This window comes from Lepisosteus oculatus, chromosome 14 (genome assembly GCF_040954835.1).
Source record: "Lepisosteus oculatus isolate fLepOcu1 chromosome 14, fLepOcu1.hap2, whole genome shotgun sequence".
NCBI classification, from domain to species: Eukaryota; Metazoa; Chordata; class Actinopteri; order Semionotiformes; family Lepisosteidae; genus Lepisosteus; species Lepisosteus oculatus.
The window spans coordinates 12,271,972-12,292,194 of NC_090709.1; the positions used below are offsets into that span (position 1 = coordinate 12,271,972).

Here is a 20,223-nt window from a genome sequence, read left to right on the forward strand (position 1 = left end):
GCAATTGTTTCATAAAAACTCTACAGGCGTGCCAAAATCGTTTTTGAACTTCAAGCTTACTTTACCCAAAAGTGATGAAGACACAGACATTCAATGAAAACGAATTTGATTCACTCAAGGCTTCGCTCTTTTGTTGTGATGTCATTTTAATTAATGTTAGCTGTGACTAGGTGTCGTTTTTGTCTCTTTTAACTTAAGAGTTAAAGAGTTTAAGAGTCTGCTCCTTTCTTCCTGGTATAGAAATAACATGTTCCATGTTTACAACCACCACTATAAATTATTTGTTCAGCTCTAACGCCTGTCTGCGTTGACAAGGCATCTCAAAATGGCATATTAAATAAGAACACGATCCTTCCAGTTACCATTCCTGTGGTTGGAGCGTTGTTTCGCCCTTTTTCGTTCTTCTACAATATTTACAGACAGGGCTTTATCACAGGAGTTGTACAGAAGAAGTGTGCATCGGTCCATGAAAATCATCAGTACTGCTGTTGTTCTATGCGTAGTTTAACCGAGAGCACTTAAAAGATGCAAAAAGCTTTCAAAGAAAACAGAATTAAAAGACAGTAGAGTAAGGAGGTAAAAAAGCACTCCCCCGTCGAGGAATTAACCACCGTCGCCCGTGTGACTGGATATAAAAATAACTGATTCGTTTTTGCCCAGTCTCTGGAAGCTTCAATGCGATTATTTTTCCTTCCTTATTTCTTCATTCCCATGAATTTACTCTGTAGTAGAGGAAACACGAAAGTGGGAAATTGCAGGCATTCTCCATGAGCACCCACCACTGGGGATGTAGCTCAGTGGTAGAGCGCATGCTTCGCATGTATGAGGTCCCGGGTTCAATCCCTGGCATCTCCACGTGCTTTATATTATTGTGCTCACATCGCAATCTTCTGTTGAGTGAGAACTCTTTGTCGGTGTTCATAGAGAGCCAGGTTTACACAATTAAGTTCAGTCACACGCGAAGTGCTACAGTGTTGCTCTGCTGTTTTAGATGTACCTCCAAAGCATTTAGTTCTGTTAACTGCAACAAATGATTTGAACTAATTTAACGTCATATTCAGGAAATCCAGAGAACGTCTCCACACTTGTCGTGGCTGTTGAAGAAATCACCTGTTAAATCTCACCCGGGATTTCTTGAGAGATCATTCAGCGAGCGAGTCCTCCCTCTGGACTCCGCACTAAACTGAAAGCTGCGCGAACTCCTCACTGCGTGTCCTGTACTGTTACAGGTGCTCTCGTGTAGACGTGGAGCACAGCCATAAGGAGACTTTGAACTTTTACCATATGTGAAGGAAAAGTCAAAAGAGCATGAATAGTATTAATCGTATAAAATATCCATGGTACAACTCGAGAAAGTACTGAAGGACTAAACAACGACTTTTGATGATTACAAGAGATTCAAGAAACACAACCATCCGCACACGGGCTTGGATCCTGAACGCTTAAGTTAAGACAAAGCGAAGGATACGAACTGTAAACTCTCTTACAGTTTGTGAAATAAAACAATTTCTTACTTTCTTAATAATTTCTTACTGCTGATAGATGATTTATTGCATTTTAACAAAATCACAATTACAAACATTTTGGTTTAAACTGTTATTCACACACTCTAACGAAGATAAACGTTGGTGTCTTCCGGTGTGTGAGCCCATTTCAAAAAGAATAAAAAATAAGTTATATAAATTTAATTGTTCTACTTTTAATATTTACATAGTCTTATTGATATTTCAGTTAAATATTTTCTTCTGTAGTAATACTAGTCTCGATTTACAATTTTTGGACATGGTGCATCTTAAATAATTTTGTTATTAGTTTCGGTTTTGGAAAATCGCGCCCAGAAGCTACCAAAACTGATAATGTTCACAAGATGTGTAATGCAATAGCAGCCTTCTGGGTGGTAAACAAAAAGTATTTCTTGGTATGAATCCTACAGTAGCTCATTTATAGGCGGCATTCTAGGACTTCTCGCTTCAGAAATCCTGTCAACGCATCGTACGTTTCTACTCCATCAATATCAGCAGTGTTATCACTACCAAACGCTAAGAATAGATCCTGGCAATACTTCATGAGATCTTCGTTGGAAAATTGTTTATTTTATTTAAAACTAATATTTTCAATACCATCCAAAAAGTCGAAAGTTTCAATTGCATGCAACTGATGAGATCTCTCTTCGATGGAAGTTATAAGTACATCCAAAACACGTTTCTTGTGGATCCAGAAGAGGATCATTATGAGGCTCAAAACATGCCTGTCTCTTCTTTTTTTGAGGATGAATTGATTATTGAGGTGTAATCATTGGTTCAAAACCCAAACATCTGCTATTGCTGTTGTTTCTTTGATAGTTTCTTCAAATCCTTCAATTGATCTTCGATATCGAGGGATAATATCATACAAATTGTGGTTTTCTTTTAATCACCAATTTTATTACAATTTCACCTTCTTTTACAGATGTCTTGCATCTATCACAAGATATAACAGTCCCCTTGCGTCCTCAGGTAAAATGTTTTAAAAAGTACAACAAAAGTACAATATACTGAACAGCATTTATGCTTACATGTATATTAAAATGAAGGTACATATACCAAGATATTAAAATACAATTGTACAGATTTGTGAAGTTTTCCACCAAATCTGCAGTGTAATTTTGAAGTATTATAGCTGAGAATGCAAGGTGAGTATGAAGATCAAATTCAATGAGTGAAAATGATTTTCTTGGAAGTTGCCGATGTTGGTCATTATTGATCATTCCAGGTGATATTGACTTAGGTACTCAAATGTTTACTTGTTGTAGCTTGAAATGTGCAAAACACTCACATTTCTTTCAAATATGAAGATGTTTTACTGTATCTAGTGCTCTGTACTGGTCAATCTGGGTGCTATAAAATACCTATGGTTTGAGGTGCAGTATAAAGTGAATATTGGGGTGTCTCTAGTGCTGTGGGATGCTGCGTTTTAAATTGAGCAGCTCCTGAAGGCAGGACAAGGAGTCTTAGATAGACAGATGCAATTTCTTCTCATGGGATCAATAAAGTATCTATCTATCTTAACCTTTTGATTTGAAGGGAATGTAAATAACAGCCAGGTTGTCTCTTTGGTTGTGTTGTATCTGGCTCTGTCGACAGTGCCTTTTGTTCCTTGTGTGGATTAAATCATACTTATGAATTGATCACAAACATTTAGGCATTCTCTCCTTCTGGGGTTGATTTTATCATTGTGAGTGGCCAAAGGTTCCTTATATATTTAATTAAAAGTCTTTAATTGTACAAAATTAAGAAATTACAAATGAATGACAAAATGGTTTTAAAAAGTTTATTTTTAAAAAGGAAATGTTAAGAAAATGTCTATACATTTCTGCACATCAGAAATGTTACATTCAGAATTCTATATCAATTAATAGTTTTATTTCAGAAACATATCATATTGTACAAGAAAAAAGACTGAATGGAATAGGGAACTTTAAGGTCTCCCTGTTTTAAAACACAAACTGCAGGTCCTGTAGACAAAGTCAATGAGGACAGTGACTCACTGGTCAGAGCTCTCAGGTGACAGACAGTGTCAGTGTGGAAGCAGTGGAGTGAAGTGGACTCAGGTCACAGACAGTCTCAGTGCTCAGAACTGTTGTAAGACCGTGTGACTCTGTTGGTGAAGCTCTTCTGTGTCTAGACCTGCTGGAGGAGGTTCTCCCAGACAGCTCTGTCAGTCTCACAGCGCCCATCCTCTCCCTGAGAGTCATCCCCAACATCATCGTAGTCAGTCCTGTCAGGGGCAGGGGCTCCTTCTTCAGAGGGCAGTGTGGGCAGGACCCTGTCCACTCCAGGGCCAGAATGGAGGACACCTGACAGAGAGACAGACTCATGATTTGTCAAATGAGCCAGTTATTGAAATAATATTATGTTATTGAAATAATATTATTATTATTTATAATATTATTTCAGTTATTGAAATAATAATATGTCCAGCAGCCATATCACCCTGCAACTCACAACTGGCAACCCACTGAAGCTAAGCAGGTGTGAGCCTGGTCAGTACCTGGATGGGAGACCTCCTGGGAAAGACTAAGGTTGCTGCTGGAAGAGGTGTTAGTGGGGCCAGCAGGGGGTGCTCACCCTGTGGTCCATGTGGGTCCTAATGCCCCAGTATAGTGATGGGGACACTATACTGTAAACAGGCGCCGTCCTTCGGATGAGATGTAAAACCGAGGTCCTGACTCTCTGTGGTCATTAAAAATCCCAGGGTGCTTCTCGAAAAGAGTAGGGGTGTACCCCGGTGTCCTGGCCAAATTTCCAATTGGCCCTTACTAATCATGGCCTCCTAATAATCCCCCTCTATGAATTGGCTACATTACTCTGCTCTCCTCCCCACTGATAGCTGATGTGTGGTGAGCGTTCTGGCGCACTATGGCTGCTGTCGCATCATCCATGTGGATGCTGCACATTGGTGGTGGTGGAGGGGAGTCCCCTTTACCTGTAAAGCGCTTTGAGTGGAGTGTCCAGAAAAGCGCTATATAAGTGTAAGCAATTATTATTATTATATTGTTACATATTAGGATTATGAAAATTGTGAATATAAAAAATGACTGAGTAGATAAATTAAAAAATAAATTAATCATAACCCCCAACTTTTAAAGATTTTGCCAAGAATATACCCAAGCATTTGGTATAGTTAAAGGCACATAAGAGATTTTTTCTTTGGAACAGCTTTATTGAAAAAAAGTAATAGTTGAGACAGTTAAATAGTTAAATATTTGTTAACAACACTACACACAACATAAACATACAACACGCAATTACAAATTTGCTAACAAGGTGTTTTAGACACCTATATCCTAAACACCCAGAAAATCCTCAAACTGCTACCACGTATTCAGCTTTTACAGAACACCTACATAAAAGAAAGAGATAAACCAAACCTTCTAAACCAAAGACATTATAACCTACAGTTAAATCTCTTTCTTTGTGAACCCAATTGCTACAAAATGAATGGGAACCTATCTCCCTGTTCTAAAGATGCTCCCACTAGCCAGGAGAGGCACTTTTTAACTAAGGGATTATATAAAAAAGAAATAAAAGTTTCTAAAAACAACAGAAAGGCAAGCTCTCTTTATGAGGACTAAACTCCAGTCTGGTCTTTCCAGTTGATCTGGACAAGTAGTAGAAGCAAGAAGTAGCTCTCGCCTTCTATCATTCCTGGACTGTTGATTGACAATCATTTACCCAGAACTTTATGGTTGCTTTGATTTTTGAATCTCACACCTCAGCATCTCAGCAAACATCTCCTTGCTTTGCAGCCCCTAGCCATGTACTGTAATTGGAATTGGAATTGATGACATTACCCAGGTGTACCTAGACTTTTTAAAACACTTACATAGTCACAATAGTGTAGTGAATGGGGATTTTAATTTTCTGTAACAATAAGAAATTATAGCAGTATATTTTGAGAGTACTTGTAGACTTTTAGAAACTAATCAAACATAATAATCTATAGTCTCACACATGTATTCTAACCAGACAATATACAATTTATTGATATAATCATAAGTTGCATAACAAACAATAAGCATAATAGAACATACTGTATCTGAGAAGTACTCTGCTTTGATATCAATGGCTATTAGTGGACTAACAGTTATAGTATACACAATAGATGTTACAATATTGTACTCAAAAGCATTTAATAGGTTTTTTTAATTAAATTGTATCTTTTTGGAAGAATTGATGATTCAGTGTAGAATTCACTTATACTTATGAAGTATCAATGCTCTAAAACCACAGTGAGGAAGACCTAGTAATTTCTGAGCCTAGTAATTCTCTCTGCATTCCAGAAGCTTTGTTCTGCCCAGACCTCATTCACTCATCATTAATCAGCTGCTGATTAATTTAAATCTGATTGGCTAGGTGTGTCAGTAGGTGGGTTTCAGTGACACTGTGATCTTTGTGATCTAACTTTGTACAATTCAGGTCACTCAGTCTTTATTGGCTGTTATTGATCCTTGTAGGACATGATAGAGTGAAGCTACCACTACTTCAAAATGCCTGATTCCCCCCTGTCTTGGATGACAGTGCAACAGAGATGGATTACTGGAGGTTATCTTTCCCATCCCTGAACTACCTAACCCACACTGAGCCCCCTGGGTCTAGCCCCTTTTACCTGAAGTGGGGTCTTCCTCACTGCTAAACACATCACTGTACCCAGAGGGTGTCTCATCAGAGAGGAGTCTCCCTGTGAACAGAAGAGCAGGTCAGTAATGGCTCTGTCATTCTGACACAGACTGACCTGTCAGAGACCTTTTCTCTTCCAGGTAGTGTTTATTTGCAGATATGAAATTAGGTTGAGACTAATTTCTAATGACAAAGGCTACTGTGGGCTGGTACTGGGGGTACTCCTTAGTCTTTTTTATAATAACTCACCTGACACAGTGTCTGGACTCTGGGGCACAGTGATGGCATCATCATAGTACTCAGGGGCCTCTTCTTTCACAGAGGACATCAGCTTTCCTAAAGCACACAGAGCACAGCTTCACTGTCACACATCAGCACACTGAGTTATCTAGAGCACAGGACTGCTAGAGCTCGTCAGAACACACTGATTAACTGAACATCACACAGGATCTAAAACTCCAGGCTCTAAGTACAGGAGATCAGGGGGAACCTGATTTCCAGTCCTATTCACAACTGTAATAAATGTAAAACAATTCCTAGATTTTCAAATAAGATGTTGAAGGAAACAAGGCAGAGAAAGTTTGGCTGTATTTGGACAGTGAGGGTGGTGATGTGAACCCTATGAGATACTGAAGAGGAGCCGGACACTGGCAGCAGTGACCCAGACTGAGTGTGCAGGGCTGATATCACAGAGAGAGAGTCAGATTCATGTAACTGGTACAGAATAGTACAGACTCTGTATTCAGAGGCTGAGATCCAAGAAAGAGTAGAGAGATTCAGACTCTGTGGGATTGGTGCAGAGTTTCCCCATGTGATTGGACTGAAATAACCCACCTGACAAGGCATCTGGACTCTGAGGTACAGTTACAGCATCATCATAGTACTCTGGGATCTCTTCTTTCAGAGGGGTTATCGAGTCTCCTGAACCACACAGAGAGACAGAGAATTTACACTTCAGGACTCAGACTTACTTTGACCATAGAGCTGCAAAGTAATTGGAAAGTGTGATTTAAATGTTTTGTGGTGTATAGTTAAGCCAAAACTCTAGGGTCGCTGATTAATCTGATCTGAAGGGCCGTTTTTACAGCATGCTGTTCCGCAGTCTCCTTTTCTATCAAAACCAATGAGAGCAGCACCCTGTTTACCACCCCAGTATTGACCAGGTCTAGTTTTGCTCAGCATCTATGATTTGCTGAGATAATGCTAGTGTGAGGCAACACTGAAAAACAGACTTTATAAAGTATCAAACACGTGTGGTTATATTTATATAATTCAGGATTTTCTACATAAGTTCTCTAAATGTCAGCGTGGTTTGAGGTGAGAGTGAGATCTGGACTGAAGACCTCCTCACACCCACACTGAGCCCCCTGACTCCACCTCCCCTCACCTGGTACTGGGTCTCCCTCACTGTCCTCCACATCATCGTATCCAGAGGGCAGCTCGTCAGAGAGGAATCTCCCTGTGAACAGGAGGACAGATCACTATTACCTGCAGTCAGACAGCAGACTCATTGTCTTCCACTGGCTGTGGAAGAAGCCAGGGTGTGAACAGTATCTCAGAGTTTGTGTGTATAAGGCAGATCAGGAACTGTGAACTGTGGTGTCAGTTACTTTGACACCAGTTGAGAAAAAACAATCCTACAGTCAGTCAGCACTGTCTCTTACTGGGAGAGAAGCCAGGTTGTCAACAGAAACACAGAGTTTATGATGCTTTTCTTCACTTACTTTGACAGCAGTTGAGAAAGAAAACTCTACAGATTTAAAACCAGTATGGTGAGATTTTCTACAAGTGTTAAGTCCTTCCACAGAAGATGGAGACTAATCACTCCTGAAGACTGTCTCCACTCACCTCTCCTGGGGGCGCTGTAGGTTCCCTCTCTGGCCAGTTTGTACTCTATTTCCTCATAAACGGCATCATGATAGGGGGCGAGTGCTCCCTTATATAGGGCTGTGTGAGAAAACAGACACTCAGGGTTAACATGCAGGGAGAGGAGTACAAGATCAAACATTGACTACTAAACCTTCTTTGGACATTACAGCACATAAATGTTATGCTTCTGGATTTCCTGATATCTCCATCTGTAATTGTTGATAATCTTTTTTAAACTTTAAATGGTTTTCTCTACCGGGTTTATTCCTCAAGGTAATTATGTAAATATAAGTTCCATGTGAGTGACAGAACTGACCACTAGAGGTCACTATGTGGATGGAGAGTTCCCTCCCTACCTTTCCTCAGATTCCTGTTCTGGATCAGCTGCCCCACTAACAGGGCCAGCACCACGAAGAGCAGAGCCCCCAGCAGCAGGAGGACCAGGGGCGAGGCAGACAGGCCTCCCAGTGGCTGTGTCTGGGTTGTTGTCCTGGTTCTGCCTGAGAGAGGGGGAGAAAATGGATGAACAGGGGTCAGGAGAGGTGCTCTTGGGCTCATATACACTTCGACACATGTCCTGTTCTCCTCCTGTTCCCATATGTGGCTATCATGGCTTCAGGGTTGATCCAAGATCACCGAAGAATAGTTAAGGATTCCCAATCTAACCCATCAGGACTGTCACTAAATCAGTGTGGAAAGAGAGGACACTAGCACAAGATCTACACTGGAAATCTGAAAACACTGATCTTCACTCTGAGAGAGGAGAGGAGACACTACAACAACACTGGGAATCTGAAGAGACACTGATCTTCAGACTCAAGGAGGAGAGGAGACACTACAGCTACACTGGGAATCTGAAGAGACACTGATCTTCACTCTGAGAGAGGAGAGGAGACACAACAGCTACACTGGGAATCTGAAGAGACACTGATCTTCACCCTGAGGGGGGAGAGGAGACACTACAACAACAATGGGAATCTGAAGAGACAGAAAGACAGGAGTTATCAATGACAAGGAAGATTTCTGTTCACCTGTAGCTGTTGCTGGACTGGCTGTTGTCTCTGACAAACCTGTAAAAGAGATAGGAGAACTGTCATTATTTTGTCTTTGGTTTTAAAGCAAGTTGAATCCAGAGTGGTCTTAATAAAAAAAAATCTTTACATTTGCTCCTTGAGGTCAAATCTAGGATTGCTGGATGAATGGTGTCTTATTCAGAATTAAAGCCTAGTGCTGTTCACACACACATGGCTTTAAAACATCCAAATCTTGTGACTGATGATCTTAGTTGGATTAGTTAGATAGATATTAAGCAGTGATAAAGTATGGGTGACATCAGTCTAACTTCTCCATTGATCTGCTACCTTGTTCATCTACAGTTCTAAGACTATCCTCACCTGTACAGGTAACCCCTGCATCCTCCTTGTGTCGACAGTCACCCTGATTTAGTCCAGAGTGACAACAGTCCCACAGGTGAAGCTCACTGCCTGTGCAGTTCACCTCGTCCAGCCAGATGGTGCCACTCCCTGGTCCGAATGAGGCCTCTATTGCTGCACTCACTGCATCACCACAGCCCAGCTGTCTGCAGACCACCTGGGCATCCTGCAGGTCCCAGGAGTCGTCACAGACTGTCCCCCAGGAGCCCTCATACCGCAGCTCCACCCGGCCAGAGCAGTTAGTGCCTCCAGCCAGGCGCAGAGCCAGTGGGACTGAAAGACAACAGAAAGGTTATCAAGTGTCATTAGATCTGTGACTGTAGACGAGAGCAGAGAGCTTACTGAGTGTCATTAGATCTGTGACTGTAGTAGAGGTTAGTGAGGTATTGAGTGGCTCTAGAAGAGAGCTTTATGGTTACTGTTCCTCAGCTCAGGGCTGCAGTGTCTCTGACTGTTTTACACACTGAACTCACCTGGGCAGTGCTGCTGTGGCTGCTCTTCCTGAGGGGCTGGAGTGCTTCTGTCAGCTTCTTTTCTAGGACCTTCAAAGATTAATAATAATTATTTCATTTTATACATGTTTGGACATAAATTAATAAGAATTCAGTTTAAGGCTTTTGTCTGTTCTAAAAATGGCAAAACACATTCACAGAGCATTACTCTTCCCTCTGTACCTGAGCAGGTGATCTCAGCCACTTCCCGATCTGTGCAGTCATTCTGACCCCAGGGGGAGGAGGGACACTGCCACAGGGTGGAGTCGTGTTTGCGACAGGAGACAAAGTCCAGCCATTTGGGATCAGGGCTCAGCCTGGAGTTTGTCTCTCTGACGGTGCCCTTGTCTCCACAGCCCAGCTGTTTACAGATCACTGCAACTGTGATGTCTGTCATGCTGTTGGCACAGATGCTGCCCCAGGTGCCATTGTAGTAAACCTCTGCCTGTCCTGAACAGCCTGCAGACAGTCTCAGGAGAGTGTGATCTGTCAAGACAGCAGGGAAAGTCAAAGGAAACAAACCCTGACAAGACAGCCCAACGTTTTAATCTGAACTGGTAAGAAACAACCAGCAAACAATGTGAACAGCAACCAGTCTCATTTCCTGTACTAATCCAGTTATAACTGACTCACGTAATGAAACAAGGACAGCTGTACAATAACACAGCTGACATGAAGGTGACAGGAGTGTGTGGTTCTGTTCATTCAGAACCTGGACAGTGCATCACACAGAGCTTTAAAATCCCATTACATGATCAGGTTCTGACCCAAAATGTAATTCTGATCAGCTTGGCTATTCAGCAGCAGCACAACTAAGAGACTGAGGCATGAAAGTAGAATGCGTGGCTCAAGGTGAGCAGTGCAGCGCTGTGAGTGGAGAAAACAAGGCTCAGGGTGACATTTAACACCAAGTGGTTCATCAGGATCTGACCAGAAGCCATTCTTGGAACAAATCAAAATGAAACATTTGAGGCAGAAAATCATGAAAGATCATGGCCAAGACAAATACACCCAAACAGACAACAGGTCTTATTGATGTGAGAAGTTTAAAGATTGGACCCTAGATTTTACTGGAGGACTGAGATTAATATATCCCCATTAAAGTGGAGGGGAATTTATCTTGAGTTTCTTTCTCTCTTTATTTATTTTTGCTGGGGTGTGAATATGTGCATTCACAACTGTATCATAAATATAAATATTTATTTTAAAATTAATTCTGCATCCAGCTCAGTCTTTTCCTCAACAAGATGTATTTAAGCACTCCAGATGCAAACCATATCCACAATGTGGAATTCCAGTATGTGGATTATTTTATTTAGTTAATTTACTGAACACAATATTCTCACATCCTCACAAGTCAAACATATTTAGGCACTCTAAATGAAAGCCTTATCCACAATGTGGGATTAAAGAATATAAATCATTGTAATTTTAATGATCTCCCCTACCTGAACACAGGATTCTCACATCCTCCTTGTGTCCACAGTCATGCTGTCCCCACCCTGCTGAGGGACACTCCCACAGAGACGACTCGTTCCCCAGACAGCCCACCTCATCCAGCCAGATGGGACCAGTTCCCTGGCTGAAGGAGTCTGGTACTGGGGCACTAAGGGCCGTCCCACACTGGAGCTGCCTGCACACCACCTGAGAGTCTGCCAGGTCCCAGGAGTCATCGCAGACTGTCCCCCAGGTGCCACTGTGATAAACCTCCAGCCTCCCAGCACAATCATCTCCTCTCCCAACCAGCCTAAGGGATAGCTGATCTAGGACCAGACAATTAGAGGTCAGGGGTCAGAGATCAGGAGTTCTAAGAGATCACCATGACCTCCTGTTACAAGTTGGCCCACTAGGCACAGCAGATACAGTTCAAGTACAGTGTTTCTTGACTTTTGATTAATTTAATATATACACTTATTGTAACAAATTGTTCATAAGCAGTATATATGTATATATATATATTATATATATATATTTAATATATAGAGTAAGTTTAACATATTCCACATTGTTCATAAACAGTATACCAGATAAGTTATTTTTTCTGACCCACTGTTGGGCATAGAGACAATAGCTCCACCAGTGTCAAATTGCATTATTCAGATAGATGTGTTTGCTGTAGATCCCAAAGACCCGAGTGTGTTTGTGACACACAGAAAAAAACTGCACACGCACAGCTGTTGCCTCACTGACTGATCTGGGATTCCACTGAGCAACAGAGACATCAGCACACACTGAGAGCCCTGGAGATACAGAACAGGGGCTAATTCATACCTGGTGTTTTGGAAGAGGGAAGAGCTGAAGAAAGGAAGTCTGTGAAACAAACAGAGAGAGAGAAATCAGACTGTTAACCTTGTGTGAGAGGAGCAATTTAACACCAGAAATGAAACTACAAATAAAACAGCACTGATGTGATTAAGACAGTCCTCATTCTCTCTTTACCTGCTCCAGGTGAATCTCTGGTAATATTTGAGTCTGTAAAAGAGAAGAAAGGAGCTCATTTCTGTCCACAGGAGTGATGTTTCACCAGTGGAATGTCAGCTGTGTGTGGGGCTCAACTGCACATAACATCTGTAAACTTTGACTTTCTGAGACTCACTTTCTTTTCAGGCTCCTGTTTAATTGGGCTCTATTAATTAAACTAATTAAGCAGGTCAGATGTTAATTACAGGATACTGAGGTACAGAACTTTCTTTAATCTTTTAGAGCATTGATATCAACATAAATATAAAACTGAGCTTTAGTCCTCAGTGTATTTGTACTGTACATCTATCCATCAGAAAGAAAATAACAACCTAATAACACCTTGAGGGAATATTTGAGATATATATGACATGTTTAAAACACACTCACGTTTTAAGGAATATGTGTTTTCATCTTTGCATCTCTTACATAACTGGCAGTGTGTAACAGAGCAGATATTCAATAATGAAAACAGTGTGCTTCTGTGTGTAAGCAGAGGGAGTGTCACTGTGTTTTAAATACACGATTCTCACCAGAGCAGATGACTCCTGCATCCTGTCCATGAGAGCACCCTGCTCTCCCCCACGAAGAGACAGCACAGTGTGAGAGACGACTCTCATTGCCCCGGCACTCAAACACATCAGCCCATACTGGTCCACTGCCCTGTCCAAACCTGGCCTGTCCTGGTGCTGCTACAGCCTCTCCACAGTCCAGCTGCTGGCAGAGAGCCCTGGCATCTCTTAGGTCCCAGTACAGGTCACACACTGTCCCCCAGTCCTTGAAGAGCCACTGTAACTCCACTCGGCCAGAGCAGGAGTCAGAGCCATTCACCAGCCTGAACCCTGTGTATCCTGCAGATAGGAGAGAACTTCACCAGCATGACACCACAGCAGGCCACAAGAAATACAACAAATTAAAGTACCAATACAGTGAAAAAAACTATAAGATCCAGCACATAGTGAGTGAGAAACCAATAGCAGGCATAGAATAAGGACAGATATTGTGATGCCATAAGGGATTGTTTCCTCAAAGGGTGCTACTTTCCCTGGGGACTCATTTTTCCAAGTTTTCCCCATACGTAAGATAACGATGTGCAGCTCATAGGAGACAATTAGCACCCTGCTCTAGGCCACATAAAACCAGGAAGGACTTGGAGAAGACAGAAAAATTCCCCAATAATTGCCTCAGCCTGGCACATATTGAAATAAAGTATTAATAAACTGTCCCCAAGATGAAGGTTTTCACTTATATTTTTCTCTCTACAATTCCAGTCTTAGACCTGAAGAATAGCGTTGATATTTCTGTAACAGTCCTTGCCATCACACTGGCTGTTTACCTTACTTTTCCTAGCTTCATTGGTGAGGAGCTTTGTTACAATTGAAACATCTACCTACTACCTGCTAACTGTACTTTTTTTCCCACACAGTCTGAGTGGGCTGAAGGGTAGGCTGCTGCTATTAAAACAGGCTTTGGCACAGCCTAGGCTGATTCGTTTTCCCAGCCTCAAGGCTGAAGGGCAGTTTTCGCCATTGCACAGGCTGTAGATACACGTTTCACAAGACAGCCCAGGCAGAAAGCACCATCCCCTCAGTTGTTACACTGAACCACCTGTGTTATTTTCTTCCCCTAGCAGTTCCACACCGGGTGCCGATCGGAACACCAACACAGCCAACCGACATCCTCAAAAACAACTCCTATGTCTACTTTGCCAGGTCCAGGTCATATACTGTAAGTTCCAGCTAACAAATCATGTTTTAAATTAAGTCTGGTGTGTGGGGTGTGTGCTTGGGACCCTGCCTAGAACCTGCCGATTGCATGCTGCCCCACTCGACACTCCTCAGGAGATCACCCACTCTCCCCTGGAGATCACTCAGTCTATAACAGAGATCACCCAATCACAATATGTATAATTTACGACTCTATAACGATTGTTTCCATGAGTGAAAACAGTGTGACAATCTTACCTGTACAAGTCAGACCCACAGCTCTGCTCTGGGAGCAGCTCTGCTCTGGCCTGGCTGCAGTGGGGCAGTGCTGTAGCTTGGACTCTTGTCCTCTACACTGGAACTGCTCTGACCCGACTAGACCCTGGCCCTGTCCGTAATGAGCCCCTCTGTGTATCACTGCAGGAGCCCCACAGTCCAGCTCCCGACAGACAACCTCTGCATCCTGCCAGTCAAAGTCAGAGTCGCACACTGAGGTCCAGGTGTTCTTGAGATTCACCTCCACTCTCCCAGAGCAGAGACTGTGTCCGTTCACCAGCCTCAGGAAACCTGCAATAGAGAACTACAGGCTGTCAGTCTGAGCAGGTAATCTCTCATAGTGCAGCTCATTGCTCACTGTCGCTGAACCTGGTGCCTGTGAGAATTAAACTTACTACCCTATGAAAATAAACCAACTTCATGTGAAAAAATAAATATCATAGATTCTCAATTTAAATCTTGACTTCTTATTGTTCCATTCATAAATAGATTTACACCTATGATTAGGCGTAGAAAATTACATTTTATAAATGCATATACTATTACAATCAATTGTACAATAATGCAAAGTGCTTTCAATAAGAAAATAGATAATAGGATATAAAAATTAAATGAAAGAGAGGAGTGTTGGAAGAAAATCTGAAAGGTCAACGTCAAATAGTTAAACCAAAAAATATTTTGTGGCTGAATGTTTTAACTGAATGTAAAATTGATTAATTTCTTCCAGAAATAATGTAGGTATATGTTAATCAAATAATTTTAGATGTATATTAAGATCAAAGAGGCTAAATCACCAATCTCCACCTCCACCTCCACCTGTTCTCTAAACTGTGTCTCTGAAGAAACTCAGTGCATTATTAGCTGTACACTGAGGCAAATAAAACTCACAGACACCAAATTGATCAGTCTGTAGAACATTACAAAATACCCAAATTATCACTATCATTCCAGCTGCTCAACATGCCCATAACTATTACTACAGCGCTGACAGTAGTGCTACATGTTGCACACCGACTGCTGTGAAATCAATCAAAACAGAAACTGATAACAAATCCATCCATGAATTCTGCTTCTTCCAATTCAGTGGAGCCAGAGGTATGAAATTAATAACTACAGAAGAAATGGCTGATCATTATCATCTAATTCACAAAAGAAGAGCAGCGTTACTCCAGGCGTTATAAACCCAAGGAACAGAGATCTCACATCCTGGCACTGCTGGAGCAGGACAGTCTGACCTGGGCACTGACAGATACTCTGGACAAGACCAGGACTGTCACAGCCTGGCACTGCTGGAGCAGGACTGTCTGACCTGGGCACTGACACACACTCTGGACAAGACCAGGACTGTCACAGTCTGGCACTGCTGGAGCAGGACTGTCTGACCTGGGCACTGACAGACACTCTGGACAAGACCGGCACTGTCACAGCCTGGCACTGCTGGAGCAGGACTGTCTGACCTGGGCACTGACAGACACTCGGGACAAGACCGGCACTGTCACAGCCTGACACTGCTGGAGCAGGACTGTCTGACCTGGGCACTGACAGACACTCTGGACAAGACCAGGACTGTCACAGCCTGACACTGCTGGAGCAGGACTGTCTGACCTGGGCACTGACAGACACTCTGGACAAGACCAGGACTGTCACAGCCTGGCACTGCTGGAGCAGGACTGTCTGACCTGGGCACTGACACACACTCTGGACAAGACCAGGACTGTCACAGCCTGGCACTGCTGGAGCAGGACTGTCTGACCTGGGCACTGACTGACACTCTGGACAAGACCAGCACTGTCACAGTCTGGCACTGCTGGAGCAGGACTGTCTGACCTGGGCACTGACACACACTCTGGACAAGACCAGGACTGTCACAGCCTGGCACTGCTGGAGCAGGACTGTCTGACCTGGGCACTGACACACACTCTGGACAAGACCAGGACTGTCACAGCCTGGCACTGCTGGAGCAGGACTGTCTGACCTGGGCACTGACACACACTCTGGACAAGACCAGGACTGTCACAGCCTGGCACTGCTGGAGCAGGACTGTCTGACCTGGGCACTGACATTTTTTTATTATTCTAGTTAAATTATTCTGTATAAAAGATATTCAGCAACCAAACCGTTGAGAGTTATATATCACATTCTTCCTCTTTTTAGTGTACTGAACACAATCTATCAGTAAAAATGACATTAAAAGTTTAAGAACCCAGCAAACGTAAAGTCTCAGTTATATTGCATGTAAACACAATTGTGATCTATTGATAATTATGATACTAATTAAAGGAAATTGTAAAATTCTTAATCATATCTGTTATCATATTTATTTACGCATTTTGGGTAAACATGAAATGGCTCATCCTATCTGAGCAAATACCCACTGAATCTTCAGAATGATAGCACCCTCTATTTATTGATCTTATTATATTTGAGAAAATACATATTTTAAACAGTTTAAGTCAAGTTAAATTAGCTTGCCATACCTGAGCAAATGATGCCCGAATCTTCATAATGACCACAGGCTGAATTTGCTGATGTTGGAGAGCCACAGAACTTCACTGCAGCCTCTGAGCCTCTACAGCTCAAATGCCAGATGTTTCCAGACCCTGCTCCAAAGTGAGCTTCTCCTGGTGCTAAAACAGCTGATCCACAGCCCAGCTGTCTGCACACCACTACAGCAGCATCCAAATTCCAGCGATCATCACACACTGTCCCCCACTGTCCCTCGTGATACACCTCCACTCTCCCCTCACAGGCACTGGCACCATTCACCAGCCTCACATCAGCACTGCCTGCAGAGAGAGGGGAGGGGTTTAACTCTAGTCTCCATGTTTGTTTAACAATTCACAATAATACATTCAGTAAAACATTAGTTCCTCAGTCAACAAACATACTCAACCAAAATAAGAGGAAAATAATTTTCTATGCTTTTCTTTATATATTCAATACTATAACACAATCAGATACATTACCAAAACATAAAGTACAGATTAATTCTCAAATTCCCATCTCATCTCACAAAAAAAAATACCCACCTTTTGAAAAATGTTCGACTAATGAATCAATCAATAAAAACTAAATAACACCGGGTCTTGAAGAAATCAGTACCTAGAATATTGCTACAATGTGACTAGAAAGAGCTTGTTTTCTCTATTTTTACAGCTCTTCAAGGTGTCCAAAAGGAAATTTGCAATTTTCACTCTTTCTTTTTTTGCACTTTACAACAAACATGCACACAGTATCATTAAACAAAGTGTCCAACTCAGAGAAAAGGTCATTTAGAACAGAGAAGAGAAGCTGCAGTCTTGAATTGTGAATCAGTGCAATACAGTCTCTCTACTCTGACACAATAGACATGAGTCTGTCAAACCAGACTGAAAGAGCCATAGGAAAGATTCATTCACTTTCCACTGGAATAGATCACTCACTTTTCACTGGAGATCAACCACTGTCCACTGGAGGTCACTCAGTCTCCACTAGAGATAACCCACTCTATTTCACAAAGCGGTCACACAAACATCGACACCCTGATGTTCACACCTGTATGTGTCAGGCCTATCCTGGATACTACCTTGAGAACTGCAGTCACTTAAGTGATCTGTGACTTAAATGACTTTATGACTTCAATAGACTGGTACTTGTGTTTCTGTATTTTTCTGGGATATGTGGTCATGACAGTGGACAGTGGCTGTAAAGACTGCATGACTTCAGAGGGCTTGGACTTGTATGCACACAGTGAATATCAAAAGTCTATACAACCTTATTGAAATTTCAGCTTTTGTTAATGTAAAGGCTGAAATCAAGACAAATCATGTCAGACCTTTTATCACCTTTAATAAGATCTTGTAATAAAAATATTTAAGTGCAAGGCAAATGGATTCTTTTTAGGAAAAATAATTAAAATTATACTATTCAGTATAGTGATCAAGACAGTGGTCAGTGTCTGCAATGACTTTGTCCCTGGGATTCTGGGACATATGGTCACTGCAGTGGAGGGTGTATGACTTCAGATAAGCAATTTGTGTCTGTGTGTTTCCGAAAGCTGTGGTCACTACAGTGGACAGTGTTTTTAATGACTGGGACTCTGTGAGCTGCTTTCACTGTAGAGGAAAGTAACTGCAATGACTGCATGACTTCAGAGGGTTCGAACATGTGTTTCTGGGAGCTGTGGCCACTATAGTGCATCGTGCCTGGAATGACTGACACGTCAGACGTCTGGGATCACTACAGTGGTCAGTGGTTTACAGGTGCTTCACATGTTGTTCTAAAATGTACAGTATGTTAAGGGTATATTCTCATTGTCTCTTTCTAGCCTTTACCTGTCAATATATATATTTAACACATGCTTGACTAATTAAATTATATTGAAGCACATTATTTTTCACAAATACAGGATAGGTTTAACACAGACACAGATACTGACACTTATTGTATTATTGTGGTGTCCTGAGAAACTGCTCAAAACTCAACTGCTGGGTTATGAATCTCTAAGTGCTTGCCTATTTAATATTTCAAGACTTAGTTTATGTGTTATTGTGTGATAAAGTAATGATTAATTTAATTTGTATTATCCATACTTAAATATGTGTATTTGATTATATACCTCCAATAAACAAATAAACATCTTATTAAACCTTCACAATATACAAACAAATATTCCATCATTTTGTAACTAAGACAACAACTAAGAAGATAAAACAAATAATTTAGTTGTGAAGTAGCACTCAAATCCTGTATAAACATAACACAACTTCCTATAGTTTTTAAATTCTTGTTGTAATGTCACAATGTCCTTTAGCTGTTAAATTATTGTTGTTACACCTCAGTCAATATTTCCCAATAATAATAATAATAATAATAATTCTCACAATTGATCTTAAATTCTGCATTTTCTGTTTGATAAAGCAATACAGAATGTAACCATTATCGGCCTGTCCTGCTCAATGTCAAACACAGCAAACTTGGTCTATAGGAACCAGATAATGATAACATCAATTTTATTTTAACACTTTAAAAACTACAAGAGCCAATTGTCCTATGGCTTCAGTGTTTTACATTTTCAGAACCCAATTGTATATCTTTAAACTGCAGATGGGTAACCCATAATTACCTATCATAATGGAACAACATTTCTTATAACACCAAAATTAAATACATGGTTTTACGGTAACTGAATCTCGCAGGGCTTAATGACAGAAACCTGGACTATCTGAACACACAAGCGATACATTGGCACCATTAAAAATCCAGTGTAAACTTACTGTATACCTATTAATACATTAGTATTTAATAATAAAATACCAGTGTCTCAATAATCCTCCTGTTAGTTAATAACACGCTTATCACTATGAATATATCAGTATGTAATAATAAATTATCAGTCTATCAGACTCAATAATACTTTGGTCTATAATTACACATATTTCTATTAATACATCACTCTGTAATATTAAAATATTATTTTAATATTAAAATCTCAATAAAATTCCAGTCTTTAATTACACAATGCTATTAATACATCAGACTGTAATAATAATATTTGTCTCAGAAATGTACTAGTATTTAACAATACACTTACCTCTTTTAATGCATCAGGCTTTTAATTATTTCTATGAAAACACCATTCCCTAATAATAAAATGTCAGTCTTAATGATACTTCAGTCATTAATAACACACTGATTTCTATTCATACATTAGTCTGTAATAATAAAATAATAAATATTGATTTTAATTAATAAAATAACAATAAAAATACTAAAAATCACAGTGTTCGTTATTTCCAAATCACAATATTATACTATTATAGATACTTTTTTGTCTTCATTTTTTTCTATG

General features: G+C 41.0%; 1 protein-coding gene and 1 non-coding gene across 2 annotated transcripts in view; both read left to right on the forward strand.

Annotated features, from left to right (window-relative positions):
• Window positions 1-20,223, forward strand: part of LOC138243427 (scavenger receptor cysteine-rich type 1 protein M130-like) — a 359,441-nt gene that overhangs the window by 152,072 nt on the left and 187,146 nt on the right. The window lies entirely within an intron of this gene.
• On the forward strand, window positions 784-855 carry trnaa-cgc (transfer RNA alanine (anticodon CGC)). Its single transcript has one exon. It is a non-coding gene; the product is annotated as a tRNA-Ala (tRNA).